Raw genomic sequence first — 16,149 nt, 5'->3', positions numbered from 1 at the left:
TACAGCTCAGCTGGGTCATAAATTATTTTTACATGTGGGGTACTTTATTCAATTGGTTAAACATTCATTAATTTGCATATTTTATCACTTTTATATTTATGGCACCATTAAGATCACAGGGAATTTATAAATCATCAAAATACCTGCCTTAAGAACCAAACCTGGTAAAGGTTTTGAAGGGATATGCTTTATCACTTTTCTATATTCCCCAACAAATATGAAATAAGGCTTTACTACTTCATATCCAATTAAGAAAACAATCTTCTGTGTCCAAACAGATCATTACACCACTTCCATTTCTGATATTTGGGGTGGCCCTTCCCCCAGGTATATAAGTCTGGTCCTCTCTATTTCCAGCTCTACAAGAGGAGCTTATACCCTCTCCAAGGTTCCCAGAACTCAAATGTTAGAAAAGCACCACAAAAAACAACCTAACAACAACAAAACCACACCACAGCCTCGGACTTCCTTCTCACCACCCATTGTAGCTTTGAAGAAAATTCCATTAGTTCTTAATTACAGGAAGTAATTTAGTTGTCTTACAGACACTTGCATAATTTCAAATGTATAAATTATGTAAAAGTGTCTTTATATAGAAATATTCATATTTTCACTGTAATAAATATCAAAAAGGTATGGAAACATATAAACAGGATTATCACAGCAAGTAGCATATTGCGTTCAATATATCTGGAACCTTTGCCAAGCTTAAGCTATCTGGAAAGCAAGAACTCTCCTCTGACATTGATGCTAAGAGCACTTTTAAACTCTGAGCCCTGTTTTTTTCCTAGAAACTAAACTAGAGCAATAGACTTCTATTAATGTAAAAGTAAATGAATATAGAGAACTGTCAGATTATAAGGAGGGGATTTACAGACTTCACATATTTACTATTTATGTAGCATTTAGTACATGGAATGGAAATATTTTTAGCTTTTTTTTTTTTTTTTTTTTGAGAGGAAAGGAAGGGGAGAACAACACTGTAAAGACATGATAACTACCAGTAAGTTTCAGAAATCAATGAAAAGAGAATGGCATAATCTTTCACAGCACCTTTAAGCCTACAGCATGTAAAACCAATCAATCTGGAATAAATAAATAAATAAATAAGTAAATAGGTAAGTAAACCATTAAATCATCTGGTTTTCTCTTAACAGTATTGACACTTCCTCATGCAACCCCCCCTTAATGTTTTACTTCACATTTAACTCAAATAGTAAAATTTCTATTGCCTGAGACAGTAGTGACAAAACTGTAATTCTAAAACAGCTCAAGAGGGCTTACTATACCTCACAGGAGCAGCATGAGGCCTGGGACAGGATGCGACTACTGTACAGTCCAGACACTAGACTACGAGCTGTTAAGGACTAGTGATGTAAATCCTTGGGGATTCAACTTCATCCATTTCCATCCCATAGAATCTGGAAACCTTTAAAGAACAGGCATCTCCAGTCTATGATTTACTTAGAGTGCTTCCCATCAACTCAGCTCTCAGAAATATCAGTTATGATACCAATGACTCTTGACCATGCAAAGATTTTAATATGTACTTTGTGGATGGGGAAGTTGAGAAAAACATGGTCTAAAATATTCCTTTTTCATTCAGCCAATCATAAATACCCTTTGCACAGAGGACTTGAAAGAGAGTCAGCAGAACCAAAATGTGCGTATTTCAATATCTGCTATGAAAACCACTGAGGCACTACTGGTACAGAAGTATCTCACAAAGCTGACTAATATTCATTTCCATTCTTTTGGAAATAATCTAGAAGGGATCTATTGAGTTGTCCAGTAAATTGACTAAACACATCTGTCTTCTAACTTTCAAGAAATGCAGCTCTGAAATGATGTCTTGGCCAGAAAACATTTACCATATATTGCTTTTTCACGTAAACATATAATAATAAGATAATACAAGGTGGAAGGGACCTTTGGAGGTCATCAGTGTCCTGCTCACAGAAAAACCATCTCTCAGCTCAAGCCAGGCTTTATGCTTTATGCTTTCAGGTCTTGAGACTGCACAACCCGAGATTGGGTGTGCGGATTAATACAAACTGCTTCGCTACTTGTCTGGCCTCATTCAAAAGTTTCTCTTATTTTCAGTCTGAATGTCTCTTCAACATATGCACGTGTTCTTTGATCCTCCTATCATGCACCACTGTGAAGAGCCTGACTCTATCCTCTTAATATTCTCCTTGTAGGCACTAGGTGCCCTTCAAAGCCATCTCCTCCCCACTCTGACCAAGGTCAGCTCTCTTAACCTCTCCTCACGGAGCAAAGTCATGTCTGTCGATAGCCTATCATGATAGTCCACCTGTTATCAACCTCCAGGTAGAATGTGGTCCATTAACCATTATGCTGTGAGCCCAACTATCCAACTATTCAATCCATCTAGCTGTCCATCCATCCAGACTGTAATTCACTAATTCAGATACAAGATTATTCTGGAGAGCGTAAAAGTCTTGTTGAGGTAAATGAAAACTAATGCCCTTCCCTCGTTTATCTGTACAGTTATTTTATCACACATAGAAGGTAATCAGGCTTGTCAGGCATGATATACTCTTTGTAAAATCATGCTGTCTGTTTCCAGTCATTTTTCCCTTCTACATGCACCCAATGAATGTGTTCCAAGACAATTCACTCTTTGGTTTTCCCAAGAACAAACACCAGGCTGATCAACCGTTAGTTTCCCAGGCTGACCTGTTGGCCTGTTTTTAAAGCAAGTAGTACATTTACTTTTCTCCAGTCATTCGGTACTCACCCCGATTTCCAGAATTCCCTTCAATACATGTGAAGGGAATAAATCAAATAATCTCTATAAAGCATCTTGGTAATCAGAGTATCAAATGACCAAAAGTGTAGCATGAAAGAATCAGTAAAGGTGATTCAGTGAATCAGTAAAATGCTAAAATTCACTCCATCAAGTTAGGAGAACTTGCATTTCTCACTGAAACACTTAGAAGGAAAAAACATCTTCTGTAAACCCAAATATGTCCATCAGAGAATATGACTTCAAGGTTGCTCCAGGGCTGGCCCAAACAGATCTAAACAGTTCATTTGGTCACACAACAAAAACGCTTTGCATTAGGGAAGTTTAAAGTTAACTTGCATTAGATTTTTTTTTTCTGCTGCAGTGCTCAATAAAAATTCAGATTACTCATGCTTTCTAGTTTCCTTAAAATTGGTCTCTCTCAGTAGACCACATTCTTGATGGCCTGCTGTTACCTGCCTTATTGATTGCACCTCACTAGTCCAGGCAAATCTACAGGAAAAAAAAAAAAGTCAAATTGAGCAGCTCAGACACGTGGTAAAGTGAGATGTATGCAGCACTTTGATTTGACAGGTTACCTCACATCTTTCGATCTGAGAGATGAAAAATTATTTCCCATAAAAAAAAAAAAAAAGATATAATTAGTGAAAAAAAATGACACATAATAAATAAAATACCAAAAAGTTCAAGTTTTCAATCAAAAAAATAAATTTAGTAGAGACATTTGTCAAGTGTACTAGTACTTTTATTTACATTATAAATGAAAAGTTTAATACTTTGATTACAATACTAGAAAAATATTTTGGAAAAAACATCAAGGTCTCTTACCAACTAAATTCATATAATTTAACCTTCCTGCCTTTTTGATATACCTTGCCACCCTTTCTTTTGCCAATCTGGTGCCACTTGGAATGTATAACATACTGCTATTTTAATGGGCTCTTCTCAGAATATAATGTTTCCATTGGAATAGCTAACGCCTACAGATAAGTCTTGAGTCAGTAATGTAATCACTTCTGAATATGAAATAGACAAAAGAGGTTTAATGTAAGTTGGGAAATACTAATCAAGCCCTGTGAATGAAGTATTAAACACCACCATACTTTTAGACATATCAACGCAATGTATGGAATTACTGGTTTACAGGACTCATGAAATGACTGCATGCATGGCTTTGTAGGAGGTTTGGTTATGCAAGATTTGGAGGAGAAAATGTATTTTTTGAAACTAAAATATACAGGACAACATTAGGAAAAAAAAAAAAAGAATAATTTTTCTTTGCCAGAGTGGATCTCAAGTCAAATGTGTGCTGAGAAATATACAATCAATAAGCAGATCTTCATGAAAAGAAGACAAAAAATAATGCACAATTTGCTTCAGATTTGTTGCTAACTCTTCTTTTTTTTTACTGAAGAGAAAGACACATGTGTCCTTAGGGGAGAATTCAAATTTTTTGCTGATGTTGTTGTCCTGATAAGAAAAATGAAAACTGAGACACTGCATTCCTAAGTTCTGGAAATGTCATGTGGACTTGAAATACATGGTTTGCATTCGTAAGTGCTGTCACGTGGACAGTGACTCTCATCTAAACACCACAGAAACTAAACAGCTCTTGTCACCAAAGACAGCTGTTTCAAGAGAAAATGTAATCTGACACAAGCTATTGGAATCTGAACACCTAGAGGATTTGAGCAAGTTCAGTTTTCTTGTGGCTGTTCACAACTGCTGTTCCCCAGGGTTCAGTATTGGGATCAGTTTTTTTTTTTAATATCTTTTTCAATGATACTGATGAGGGGATCGAGTGCACCCTCATTAAGTCTGCTGACAACACCAAGTTAGGTGGGACTGTTGATCTGCTTGAAGGTAGGAAGGATCTTCAAAGGGATCTGGTTAGGCTAGGTGAATGGGCCATGTCCAAACACATGACATTCATCAAGGCTACATGGCAGGTGCTGCACTTGGGTCATAACAACCCTATGCAGTAATACAAGCTTGGGGAAGAGTGGTTAGAAAGCTGCCCAGCAGAAAAGGACCTGGGGATATTGGATGCTACCCAAGTGAACATGAGCCAAAAGTGTGCCAAGGTGGCCAAAAAGGCCAATGTCATCCTGGACTGCATCAGAAATAGGGTGGCTAGTAGGACTAGGGAAATGATTGCCCCTCTGTACTTCACTCTGATGAGACCACATCTTGAGTACTGTGTTCAGTTTTTCTCCCCCTCAGTACAAGAAGGATACTGAGTTGCTCGAGCATGTACAGAGAAGACTAGCAAAGCTGGTGAAGGGACTAGGAAACAAGACATACGAGGAGCTTCTGAGGGAACTGGAGCTGTTTAGTCTGGAGAAAAGGAGGCTCAGGGAAGACCTCATTGCCCTTTACATCTACCTTAAAGGAGGTTGCAGCGAGGAGGGTGCAGGTCTCTTTTCTCAGGTGACAACTGATAGGACATGAAACAATGGCCTCAAGTTGCACCAGGGGAGGTTTAGATTGGATATCAGGAAGAACTTCTTCACAGAAAAGGTGGTCAAGCATTGGAACAGGCTGTCCAGGGAAGTGGTGGAGTCTCTATTGCTGGAAGTATTTAAGAGATGTGTGGAATGGTTTAGCAGTGAACTTTTAATGTTAGCTGGATGGTTGGACTTGATGATCTTAAAAGTCTTTTCCAATCTAAATTGTTCTAAGATTCTCCAATATCTTTTTGTCCAATTCTCCAATATCTTTTAGTGACGTACAAAGTCTTAAAAGGTTCAAGGACTGACTGACATCAAATGGGAGTAAGGTTTTGGAGTCATCAGGTACATTTCAACACAAGTTTAATTTTATATTGAAATAGACAGCAGTTTTTGTTTGCTTGTTTTTATTTTGTTGTTGTTTTATTTTGTTTTGTTTCCCTTCCAGTTTCTGGCAATTACCATTCCTAACAGCTGTGTTGTTAAAACTTCCAGCTGCTTAATAAAATTAAGTTCCTGGCAGTCACTTTGATAGCAAGATAACAAGAAATCACCAAGAATCTTACAGTGTTGCAACCAGCTGCATGGTATTTCAAGGTCTTCACCTTTGAGACAAACCAGAGTGTAGGTTAAAATACTTGCAAACAGTACAGAAGCTTATTAATGCCAGTAATGACAGAAATAGAAAGGAGCTTCAATTTTGTGTAGTTAGAAGTGAAATAACTGTGTACCTCTTTATGATTTTACATCTATTGCTACAAAATGAATAAATAAACAAACTGAACAAACAAAGGAGAAACTACCTGGAAATAAATAATTTGGGCCAATAAATCATCAAATCATAAACAGAAAGCAGGAAGAAAGGAGGGAGAGAAGAAGCAGGGAAAACAGCCACTTTTCACAACAGATGTTTCTTCAATGCTTTGCTCTTCTATTTCTTTCATATAACTGAGCAAATATTTGACAATATTCTTCCTGCTAAATATTTAAAGGGACCCCATTACTCATCAGATTCTTACTAGACAAGTTACTGTTCATTTCTACTGTTCATTTCTTCCCAGTTTCTACCTCAAACCACTACTGTTCCTTTCAACCATGTTTGAGAATTTAGGTCCTATTTGTATGTGTAAGACTGGTCACAACATTTTAAGTAGTGTACCTGCCAAAGAATGACTCCACAGAGACTTTCTGCCATGGCATACACAGGAAAGGAATAAAGCAAACAGACAAACCCCCACCTGAAAAATTTGACTTTGCATAGGTGAACCTAGCAATATTTTGTCCCCCTCTACCCTGCCCTTGTGAGGCATTGGAGCATTGGAGTATTGGAGCACCTGGAGCACTGCATCCAGGTCTGGGGCCCCCAGCTCAAGAAGGATATGGATCTGTTAGATTAGGTCCAGAGGAGGGTCACAAAGATATTAAAGGGGCTGGAGCACCTCTCCTGTGAAGAAAGGTTAAGAGAGCTGTGAATGTTCAGCCTGAAGAAGAGAAAGCTTCAGGGACACCTTGTTGCAACCTTTCAATACTTAAAGGGTGCTCATAAAAAATATAGATAATATTTTTTTTTTTTTTACTTAAGCAGATAATGATAGAACAAGGGGAAATGGTTTTAAACTAAAAGAGGGGAGATTAATATTAGATATTAGGAGGAATTTCTTCATGCAGAGGGTGGTGAGACACTGGAACAGGTTGGCCCATCCCTGGAGGTGTTCAAGACCAGGTTGTCCAGGGCCCTGTCCAACCTGATCTAGTGGGTGGCATCCCTGCCCATGGCAGGGGAGTTGGAACTAGATGATATTTAAGGTCTCTTCCATCACAAGCCATTCTAAAATTCTATGATTTTATGATTTTAAAGGCAGAAATGTTATTTATTGCTCTTTTTAGTCAACAATTCAGGTTGACAGTCTTGAGCAAAGGCTACCAGCTAACAGGTCTGTTCAGCTGAAATGATCTGCAAAATGTCATGCTATACAAGGACTCAGTAACCCTTAAAAGTCACACATACCTTCCCCTCAATAGACTCTTAAGCAGTAACACATCCACATTAAGCCCAGATATGTTTCCTATACACACTCTGTTAGTCTATAGCAATGGAAAGCCCTTTGAGAATCTGTACCTTAATCAGCCCTAACCTCTTTGAGATATTTCCCTCATAGGGATTTACTTCAGTTTAAGAACCAAGATTAAAATAATCCTTAAAAGGGTATGTTGTGGAGCAGCCATTTTGAATGATTTTGGTAATAATCTCGCAGAATCACTCAGAAACATTGGATAACTCACAACACAATGTCTTAACATTCAGCTTTTATTTTCATCACCTCAGTGTTCTTGCTTGAATCTGAATACTTTTGGAAGCGCAGAATTTTGCTTTCCATTCCTTCTGCTATGCTCCTAGCCATGTTTGGTTTTGTTTTGCACTGTCAGCCTTAACATTGAAAAGGTAGCAGAAGACTGTCTTTGTCATGGTTCACTAGCACTGACCTGAAGTTTGATGTGTGGGCTAAAAATGAAATGTGGTTTACCACCAGATTGTATTGGAAAGTCCCTCCCTAAGCCTGCTATGCTGTCTGATTTCTTCCAGTAGTTACGAGCCATTCTTCTACTTCCAAAACGTAAAACTTTTCAATATTCCCAGACAGAAAATGTCACTCAAAGCTGGATTTCTCTGTGAAATTATGTAAACAAAAGGCTGTCATAGCTGATGAAATTGAAAAGTCCATGAAGCTAAACATGTCTCAAGGCACAGTTTCTGCCTTCTGGCTCTGATCCTAAGGAGTACAAGTACTATGTGCATATCTTTTAATAGTGTGTGCTAAAATTAGGCTATAGTAATAGTAGCAGGGAGAGGTGTGCTGGTGATAAGGTTAATTTGTTTTGAACACTGTGTTTCATTAAGATGTAAATATGTCAAGTGAAGGAAGAAATAGAAATAATCATCCCTGAAGAAAACGAACTTTTCTCCCACTCTCGCAGCCTTCAGGGAGCAGCCATGTAGCCAAATTCCCTTCATATAGAAATAAATGCTCCTATATGCAAGCAAAACTCAGCCATAGCTAAGAGGAAACTTTCAGAAAACTGAAGAATTAGCCACACTATATTAAAACAAAACAAAACAAAAAAATAACAAAATGAATGGATGTTTCCTTTAAAATTACTTTTCATAAATTTACATGAGGAATAATGTATATCCCCCCTTGAAACTCTACAGTGCAATTACGTAGTGCTAGTAACTGACTTGTTAAATGATCTTGGTCTTTTTAGTGATCAGTTCTTCTTACCTAGAATCTTAACAGGAGCACCTGGTGGCTCAGGAATTTTTAGTGTGAATGAAACAATCGCTCATTTGGAAGGAGTCTATTTAACAGGCTGACCTCAAGACTGGTGTGGTGAAGGTTATTGGGAAAAGTCCAAACCTACTGGTTTATTTAGAAAATAAGAGGCAAACTTTGGGTTAGAAATGCTTAGAAACAGCAAATTTTAAAGCCAAATATGAGCTGAGAAAAACTGCTTTGAATTTAACTAGATAATGTTAGTTCAGTCACCAAAGGGAAAAGGTAGATGTAAAATGCGGAGGTTGGTTTTGGGGGAAGAATAATAGCAGGGAAAGGTGAGAAAGAGATTATCTCCTATGGATAAAAGAGTGAGGCAGGTTATTTATCACCAGCGGTAAATGGAGGGGCTGTCAAGAGAAGAGAGGAAGATTATAATGTGCTTTAAGACTAATACACCTCTCCAGCCTGGGATTTTTCGTATCTTGCACAGTTAAAGCTTTCCTATGCTTGCTTTTCTGGAGGTGTTTTCTAGCTGTCCCCTGAGGATCAGGAAGTGGAGTGATTGTTTCATCATTAAAAACAAACAAACAAACAGAAAACAACTACCTTTTGGTATGCTTAATCAGTTTCTTGCACGAGTTAATATTGGTGGATGACAATCATGTGAATTTTCTCACACTTTCCAGAAGAGAATTCAATAGCTTGCTGGAGTTCATAATGTTATGGCATGTGTGTTACACCCATATGCAGGATTTTGGTAGCTCTGCTACAGACAATGCTATAGCTGAGGATAATGCTACTCTACCTGTCACATGCAGAGTTTCACAAAGTGCTGCTTTTTCCTTAAACAACATCTTGATGAGTACAACAGCATACATAGGTACGTTATATGAGATTGATATATTCTTTAATAAAAATAAATTGAGGAGTGAAAAAAGTCTGCTTCAGTAGTACTGTAGTCTGTATAGGGAAATCATTTGCATGGGGAAGAAAAAATTGATTTTGCATACATAAAGACAGGCTTTGCACTAGCTGCTACTACTCAAGAACGGAGTCTTGAGACTAAAGCAGTTTGATGAAAAGGGAAACTCGGTGCTTATCAGCACAAAGCAGTTCAAGTGCGATGTAGTAGTTGGGAATAAAGGAACAGGGGGAGAACAGAAGGAGAAGGAGAAGGAGAAGGAGAAGGAGAAGGAGAAGGAGAAGGAGAAGGAGAAGGAGAAGGAGAAGGAGAAGGAAAAGGAAAAGGAAAAGGAAAAGGAAAAGGAAAAGGAAAAGGAAAAGGAAACCCTTAACATTATGAAAAGTGGAAAACATCTTGAACACCCTGTGCAGCCCTGGTCTATGCATTTCAAAATGTGTACAGTTCTACCAAAAATGATACTAATAAGGGCAGCAAGTAAAATATAATGAGGTTTGTGTATGAGGAAAAGTGAAATACACAGTGACTTCAGCATGGAGAGACAACTGAAGGAGGATGAAACAAAATCATGAGTGACACAGAGACAGAAAACAAGGAACGGTTGATTAATGTCTTCTCCACAACCAGGACTAACGAGTTTGAAATATAGTTAATATACAGCAAGTTAAAAAGGAACAAGAGGACATATTTCTGACACTTATTCATAGTGCAGAGTTATGTCTCCTGGAGATGCTGACAGTTAACTTGGATTCGCAGAGACTTTAAAGTATTCATGGAAGAAAAGTGTCTTAAAGATAAAAATGTTACATGATGCATCAAGTTCAGAAATACTTTGGGCTTCAGATAACTAGAAACAAAAAAAAAAAAAAAAAAAAAAAGACTGAATTAGATTTCTGCCTCATTCAATAAAGCCATTATTCTGTCAAGTCCTCCTGTATTTGATCAGTACACCCACTGAAATATGTCAGGGGCCTCAGTAAGACCCTTGATTTCTTTACACAGTCATACAGCAAACTGGTGATTGTACCTGTTTGGTATTTTCCTAGAAAAGACATCATGAATTTTTATGTTATACATATTAATTGCTTTGAAGATAACAAATCACTATTGGGGTGTTCAATCATATGTATTTTGATATCACTGATCTCAGTATAAGCTATAACAATCATTTGTTTACACCAGAATCATAACAGAGATTAAGAAATTTTAATTTCAATCAATTTTCTGTCTTTTTCTATAACAGAAAGGCTTTTACAGGGAAAATATTTTTTCTGGTTCTTTTGAATTTACAGTGAGTCTAGAAAAAAGTAGATATTTAATGTGAAGTCCCTGCTCTGAAGTCACAGGAATCCATAAGAATTTATTTAATAGAAAATAAGTTTCTTGAAGCTTGAAAAATGTCCCAGATGATAAATAAAAAGAACCTAGTAAGAAATACCCATGACTTTTATTTTTAAAATTGGATTGTGAGGGACAAAGAAATTGTGAATGTCATGATTGTAATACTGAATAAAATGTCCTTGATCCACAAAGCTTTACTGCTATTACCGGTAAATATATTGTTCTAATTTAATGAAAGTTCTCAACAATGACAACAAAAAATATCAACATAAGTATTAAAAAAAAAAAAAAGACAGCACTTGGCAATGAGTTATATCCGTACTCCTTAAATTATATAAAATTCCTCACAGGTCACGGAAAAAAAGACACAGTAGGGACATATCCAAATAATAATACTTATATAGACCTTATGGGTCACACTATACAAAATATATGGTCTTTTCAGTTTCACTTCTACATGTATCTACAATATCCACATGTAACAAGGTAATTTAGTGTCCCTCCATATACCTCATAGCTTAATGTAATATTTTTAACTTGCAAATTGCATTAGATTTTGTTGTATGTTATACAGAAATGCATAATGCTCAGTACAGAAGTATGTCAAATGAGTAACTCCTACACCAGTCTGTATTCACACCAGTAATGCATTTTGTGTTTAATTTCACATACAAAGATACAGAACAAAATGTAATGAAGCTTATACAAGACAAATATGTCAGCTTTTGCTCCTCTCCAAGGCCTGCAAGCAAAAGGATGTCTACAGAATATTTAAGCAAGCATTATGGATGTTGTCAAAGCACCACACCTGCTTACAGGACTTCTGAACTAGTCAGAGATGCAAGATATCACTCTTAGCTGTTCAGTGTGAAGTAAAAAGTCTGTAGCACCAGAATTCTGGTTTTGGCATCTCCCTAAAATTGGATTATAAGAAATGCATTGTTATCATTTCTTAGCTCAGATCTACTTATGAAGTAAAGTGGCTTAACCTTCGTATTTGCTTCTATGCTCTATCCTGGAAAATTATATTGCACAATGTCAGAAGAAAACACATTATTAGGTTGGTCAAGAAACTGGCACTAAACAGTATTAATGGTCTGTTTGCATGTCCCATCCAATAAATTTCAAAATTAGAGGGAATGTTTATATATTGGACCAACTGAAGAAGGGAACTGGGACATAGACTGCATATGAATTTTACTGGACAGAAAATTCCAACTCAGCCTTTGAGTTCAGAATTTTCTATGTTCACAATTTCAAGTGAAGAAACAGATCTGGTTATATCTCCAGATTCTCCAAAGAACATCTCTAGATTTTCTAGATTCTCCAAAGACAGCTCTTATTTATTTATTTATTTATTTATTTATTTTCCCAGTGTTACAAACAGGCATTGGATAGGACAAAAAAAAAAAAAGTCTGTTATGGAAGTATCCTTGGAGACAGTAAAAACAGAAAAGGCAGTGAAGGACACACAGAGCTACTGATGTGAGAAGGAAAGTATCATATTGAGAGCTGGGTTATGTGACCTTTGTGGGAAGTTTTCAAAATAAAGCAATCAGAAAAGGAGCACAGATAGAGCAGTGAGATGGAGTTCCTGATACTTATCAATTCTTTCAATCTCCAGCAGCTATGAAATATGAGATGCAACCAGTGCTAAAATGCTATTAGCAGTAGTACCATGATGGGAGCAGTTACAGAGGTAACCTGACTATGATGAGATACTACTGACATAAAATGGCTGCTAAACTCTGACAGGAGAAAATGTCTGCCAGCCTGGGAACTCTGCCTGGGAACTTGGTCTTTGCTACCTAGGAACAGGATGTAGGAACCAGGGAGCATCCTTGAGAGGTGCAGTTGGCATTCTGAGAAGCAGAGACATCTTGAAGACTAATCAACAAACATGAAACAAGAAACTGAGGAATAACTTATCACCTGAGAAGGAAAAAGAATAGCCTGAAATACGGGAAAATAAGCCTGAGAAAGTGGGAATTGGTGTAAGAAATAAAAATTTGTTTAAAGAAAGTAAGAGAAAATAAGATGCAACAACATCTATTAGTTATTTCAGAAGGAAGATAGAAATTAACAGCATGTGGTGGTATCCTAATCCCCCTTTATGTCTCAATGGGAAAAAAAGGGCCTGATTTTTTACCCAAAATGGAGCTCCTCTCACTTCTTGTACTGCATGTGCTTCTCTATATTATATTACATTACATTACATCTATCTCTATCTCTATTATATTATATTATATTATATCTCTATATTATTTTTGAACAGGTTGAACTTTCACTTGAATATCAGGTTAACTCCGTGACACTGACATCAGACTGACCCATAAATTTTGCAGCACTACACATCCCATAGATGTGGATCAGCTTCAAAGTGAGACTCTCTCCATTACTTTGGTCTCCCTTCTGGGCTAACTTCTAGGGGGAAGACTGGTCTCTGAGATCAGTTTTATTAGACTATCTGAGGTCACCATGACCTTGACTTGCCCCCTTCTGGGATTGGTTAAATGTGATCGGTACCAGTGATTTTATGAACATATACGTCTGTAAGTATATTAGTATAGTCTTAATAAGTATAGAAGTGACAAATATGTTTTTGATAGGTATGGTCTTGATAAGTATATTTTCAAAATATTGCTAACTTTGTTATTTACAAATATATTCACAACTATAGTATTATTGATAAATTTGTTGAACCTGTCATACCAATTCATATTTGCTGCTATATTAGGGATTTTACTGTTTCTAACTGTTGCTACTATTAATTTTTTCTATATCTTTAATATCTACTACTATATTTTTCCTAATAATATTTCTAATCGTTTATTATCTATCACTATATATTTGCTTTATTAATCTTAGTGTACTTGCTAGTGGTGATTTGTGGTGATCTGTAATAAACAGAAATCTTTAGCAAATAGAACCTCCATGTCCTTGTATATTACAGCATCCTTCAAACCCACTGTTGTGTTCCCTATATATACATACAGGCCAGATAAACCCTCTTTGGTTGTGATGCATCAATACAGCCATTTCGCTGATTTGGCAGCTCTAGCTGTGGGAGAAGGCTTTGGTGGTCATTTGGTCAAGTATTCAGTGACTTTCACTGTTTCATATTGGACAGTCAAGACTGTAAATGCAGAAATTAAGTTAGCCAATTAAGTTTAGCTTCTAGTGAAACTCATAAAAGAGTTGTAAGCCTCTTGGTGATTTTATTCATTTTTGACTTGGCAACAGCTGGAGAAAGTTTATGTATCACAACTGTTTGCTACACACTAATTTGTTAATCATTATTGAACTGGGAAGATTGCCAGTAAAAGAAAAAGTGGTAATTTCTACAGCTGAAAATAGATTCATTTAGTTCATTCCCTAGTTTTCTTTGGTGCAGTGGTGAATGTCACACTGCTATGCTGTTTTGTAAATGGCCTGATCAAATTCATATGATCAAGAATATCTTTTTCTTCCCAGGAAATTTTCATTAATCTGAAGCATGGCCAACTCGTTGAAAAGCAGTGACTTGTATTCTAGGAAAACTTAGATCAGGCAGATTCCTTGGTACGTTGTCTTTTAAGTCTGCAGTCAGAGTTAAGAAAAAGGAAAGGGGACAGGAGAAAAATACATAATTACTGTTTGCAATGTCCAATGGCTTGCCTAAAAAATAAAGTGGTTTATTGTTGGAAAGCAAAATAAAAATATCCATAAAAACAATGTGGAGTATTTCCAGCTTTGGTGTCACTTGTTTGTAGAAGTCAAAGTGGCAAATGTGTGACTTGATAGCAAGAGGTTGAATTTCCCCGATTTGGATGCTGAGATGGGATCTTAACTGGGAAATAATCAAAATCTGCTGCTGCCGTAATAGCTCAATGGAGTTGTCTAAACCTTTATATTCTGCTCTGAGAAGGAAACTGTTTAACACAAAACATATTCTAAATCAAATAATACTGAAGCAACTTTTGCCTAGTTTGAATCCAACAGCAAATAACTACTTTAAGTTTATTGTATTAAAATCTGAACAGTTCTTAAAATGTGACAAATTACAGACCTAAATCTCTGAGAAGAGAGCTTCCACTTCATACAAAGAAATAGTAAAAGCAAAGTAAATGTTGAATCTCTTATCTCCTCTTCTTTATAGCTAGTTTTCCTGCTGTAACACCCTATGAGAAGTACATTTTCAGGGAAAAGGAGAGCAGACAGTTCTGCCAGGCCAGTACTTTATGTAAAGGAGAATTTTCCATCTGCAGAAAAAGCACCAAAGACTGGGGACTCAAGATGGATGTGAAAAATTCAGATTGTCAATAAGACATTCACTAGAACTTAATAAGATCCTGCAGTCAGCAACAAAACAAGGGGATCAATGTGAGGATTCAGAGTGTAAAAATATTATGGCCAGATCAAGAAAATATCGATAGCTGCATTTTGAATAGCTGGGAAGGGGAATTATATGTGCATTAGCATAGAGAAGACACAATCTGATCAAATACAACCATTATAAAATATTTACTTGCTTTTGTCCTCTTCTCACCCTAAACAACCTCATCATCTTTTCTTCAGCTATCAAAAAACCTCTAGCCAACACTGAAAACAAAAACTAATTTATGTAGGATCAACAGGGCCCAAACAGAACAATGAATGACTTATACTTACATCATACAGCAAAATTAAAGAACGAAAGGACAGCTTTCTTTATAACTCTTAAGAACAACTCTGAAATGAATGCTGAATTGAATCTTTGCTATAAAATACTGGGGAGACTGAAATATATAAAAAAAGTGATTTTTGTCTCTTAGTTCTGCAGGTTTTGGAGTATTTTCCATATGATTTTTTTTTTTTTTCTGAAAAATCATATTAATTCCTGCTTTGCTTGTTGTGAGGTTTTTTTGTTTTGGTTTGGTTTGGTTTTTTTAGTTACACATATAAATGAAAAATAACATTATTCTTACACGTAATACAGATATAATAGGGCCAAAAAATGAAAATATCAGTTAGCAAATTGTAATAGCAGTCTTATCTACAAGAGATCACAGCATGAATTTTTCTTTTATTTACTGGATCTTAAATATTGGCTGATATTGACAGTAATTAATTCATCAAGAATAATGCTTGTAATAAAGAGTGCAAAAGAAAATATTTTCATAGCAATTTAGAATACACATAGTTATTTGAAATAGACATAAATTAATGTTGATGAGATTTCTGCCTTAACAGGACAAAATTTTGTCTTTTGGAGTTAAGATCCTCCCTTACAGATCCCTAACCTAACAACAACCCAAGAAAACATCAAAGCCTTGCTTTGAGCAGGATGCCAGCAAGATGACCTTCTGACATCCTAAATTATTCTGTGGTTCTATGATTCTAACTGCTCTACATAAAAACATGTTTTCTGGA

General features: G+C 36.3%; 1 long non-coding RNA gene across 2 annotated transcripts in view; it reads left to right on the top strand.

Annotated features, from left to right (window-relative positions):
• Positions 1-16,149, top strand: part of LOC118246253 (uncharacterized) — a 74,390-nt gene that overhangs the window by 37,837 nt on the left and 20,404 nt on the right. For both annotated transcript variants that reach the window (XR_004778128.2, XR_004778127.2), the window contains exon 2: positions 13,034-13,138. This is a non-coding gene — a long non-coding RNA (uncharacterized LOC118246253). The remainder of the gene's footprint in view (positions 1-13,033; positions 13,139-16,149) is intronic.

Source organism: Cygnus atratus, chromosome 3 (assembly GCF_013377495.2).
Source record: "Cygnus atratus isolate AKBS03 ecotype Queensland, Australia chromosome 3, CAtr_DNAZoo_HiC_assembly, whole genome shotgun sequence".
Taxonomy (NCBI): Eukaryota; Metazoa; Chordata; class Aves; order Anseriformes; family Anatidae; genus Cygnus; species Cygnus atratus.
Note: the sequence above shows the minus strand (reverse complement) of the source record. Positions and strands in the feature narration are given on the sequence as shown.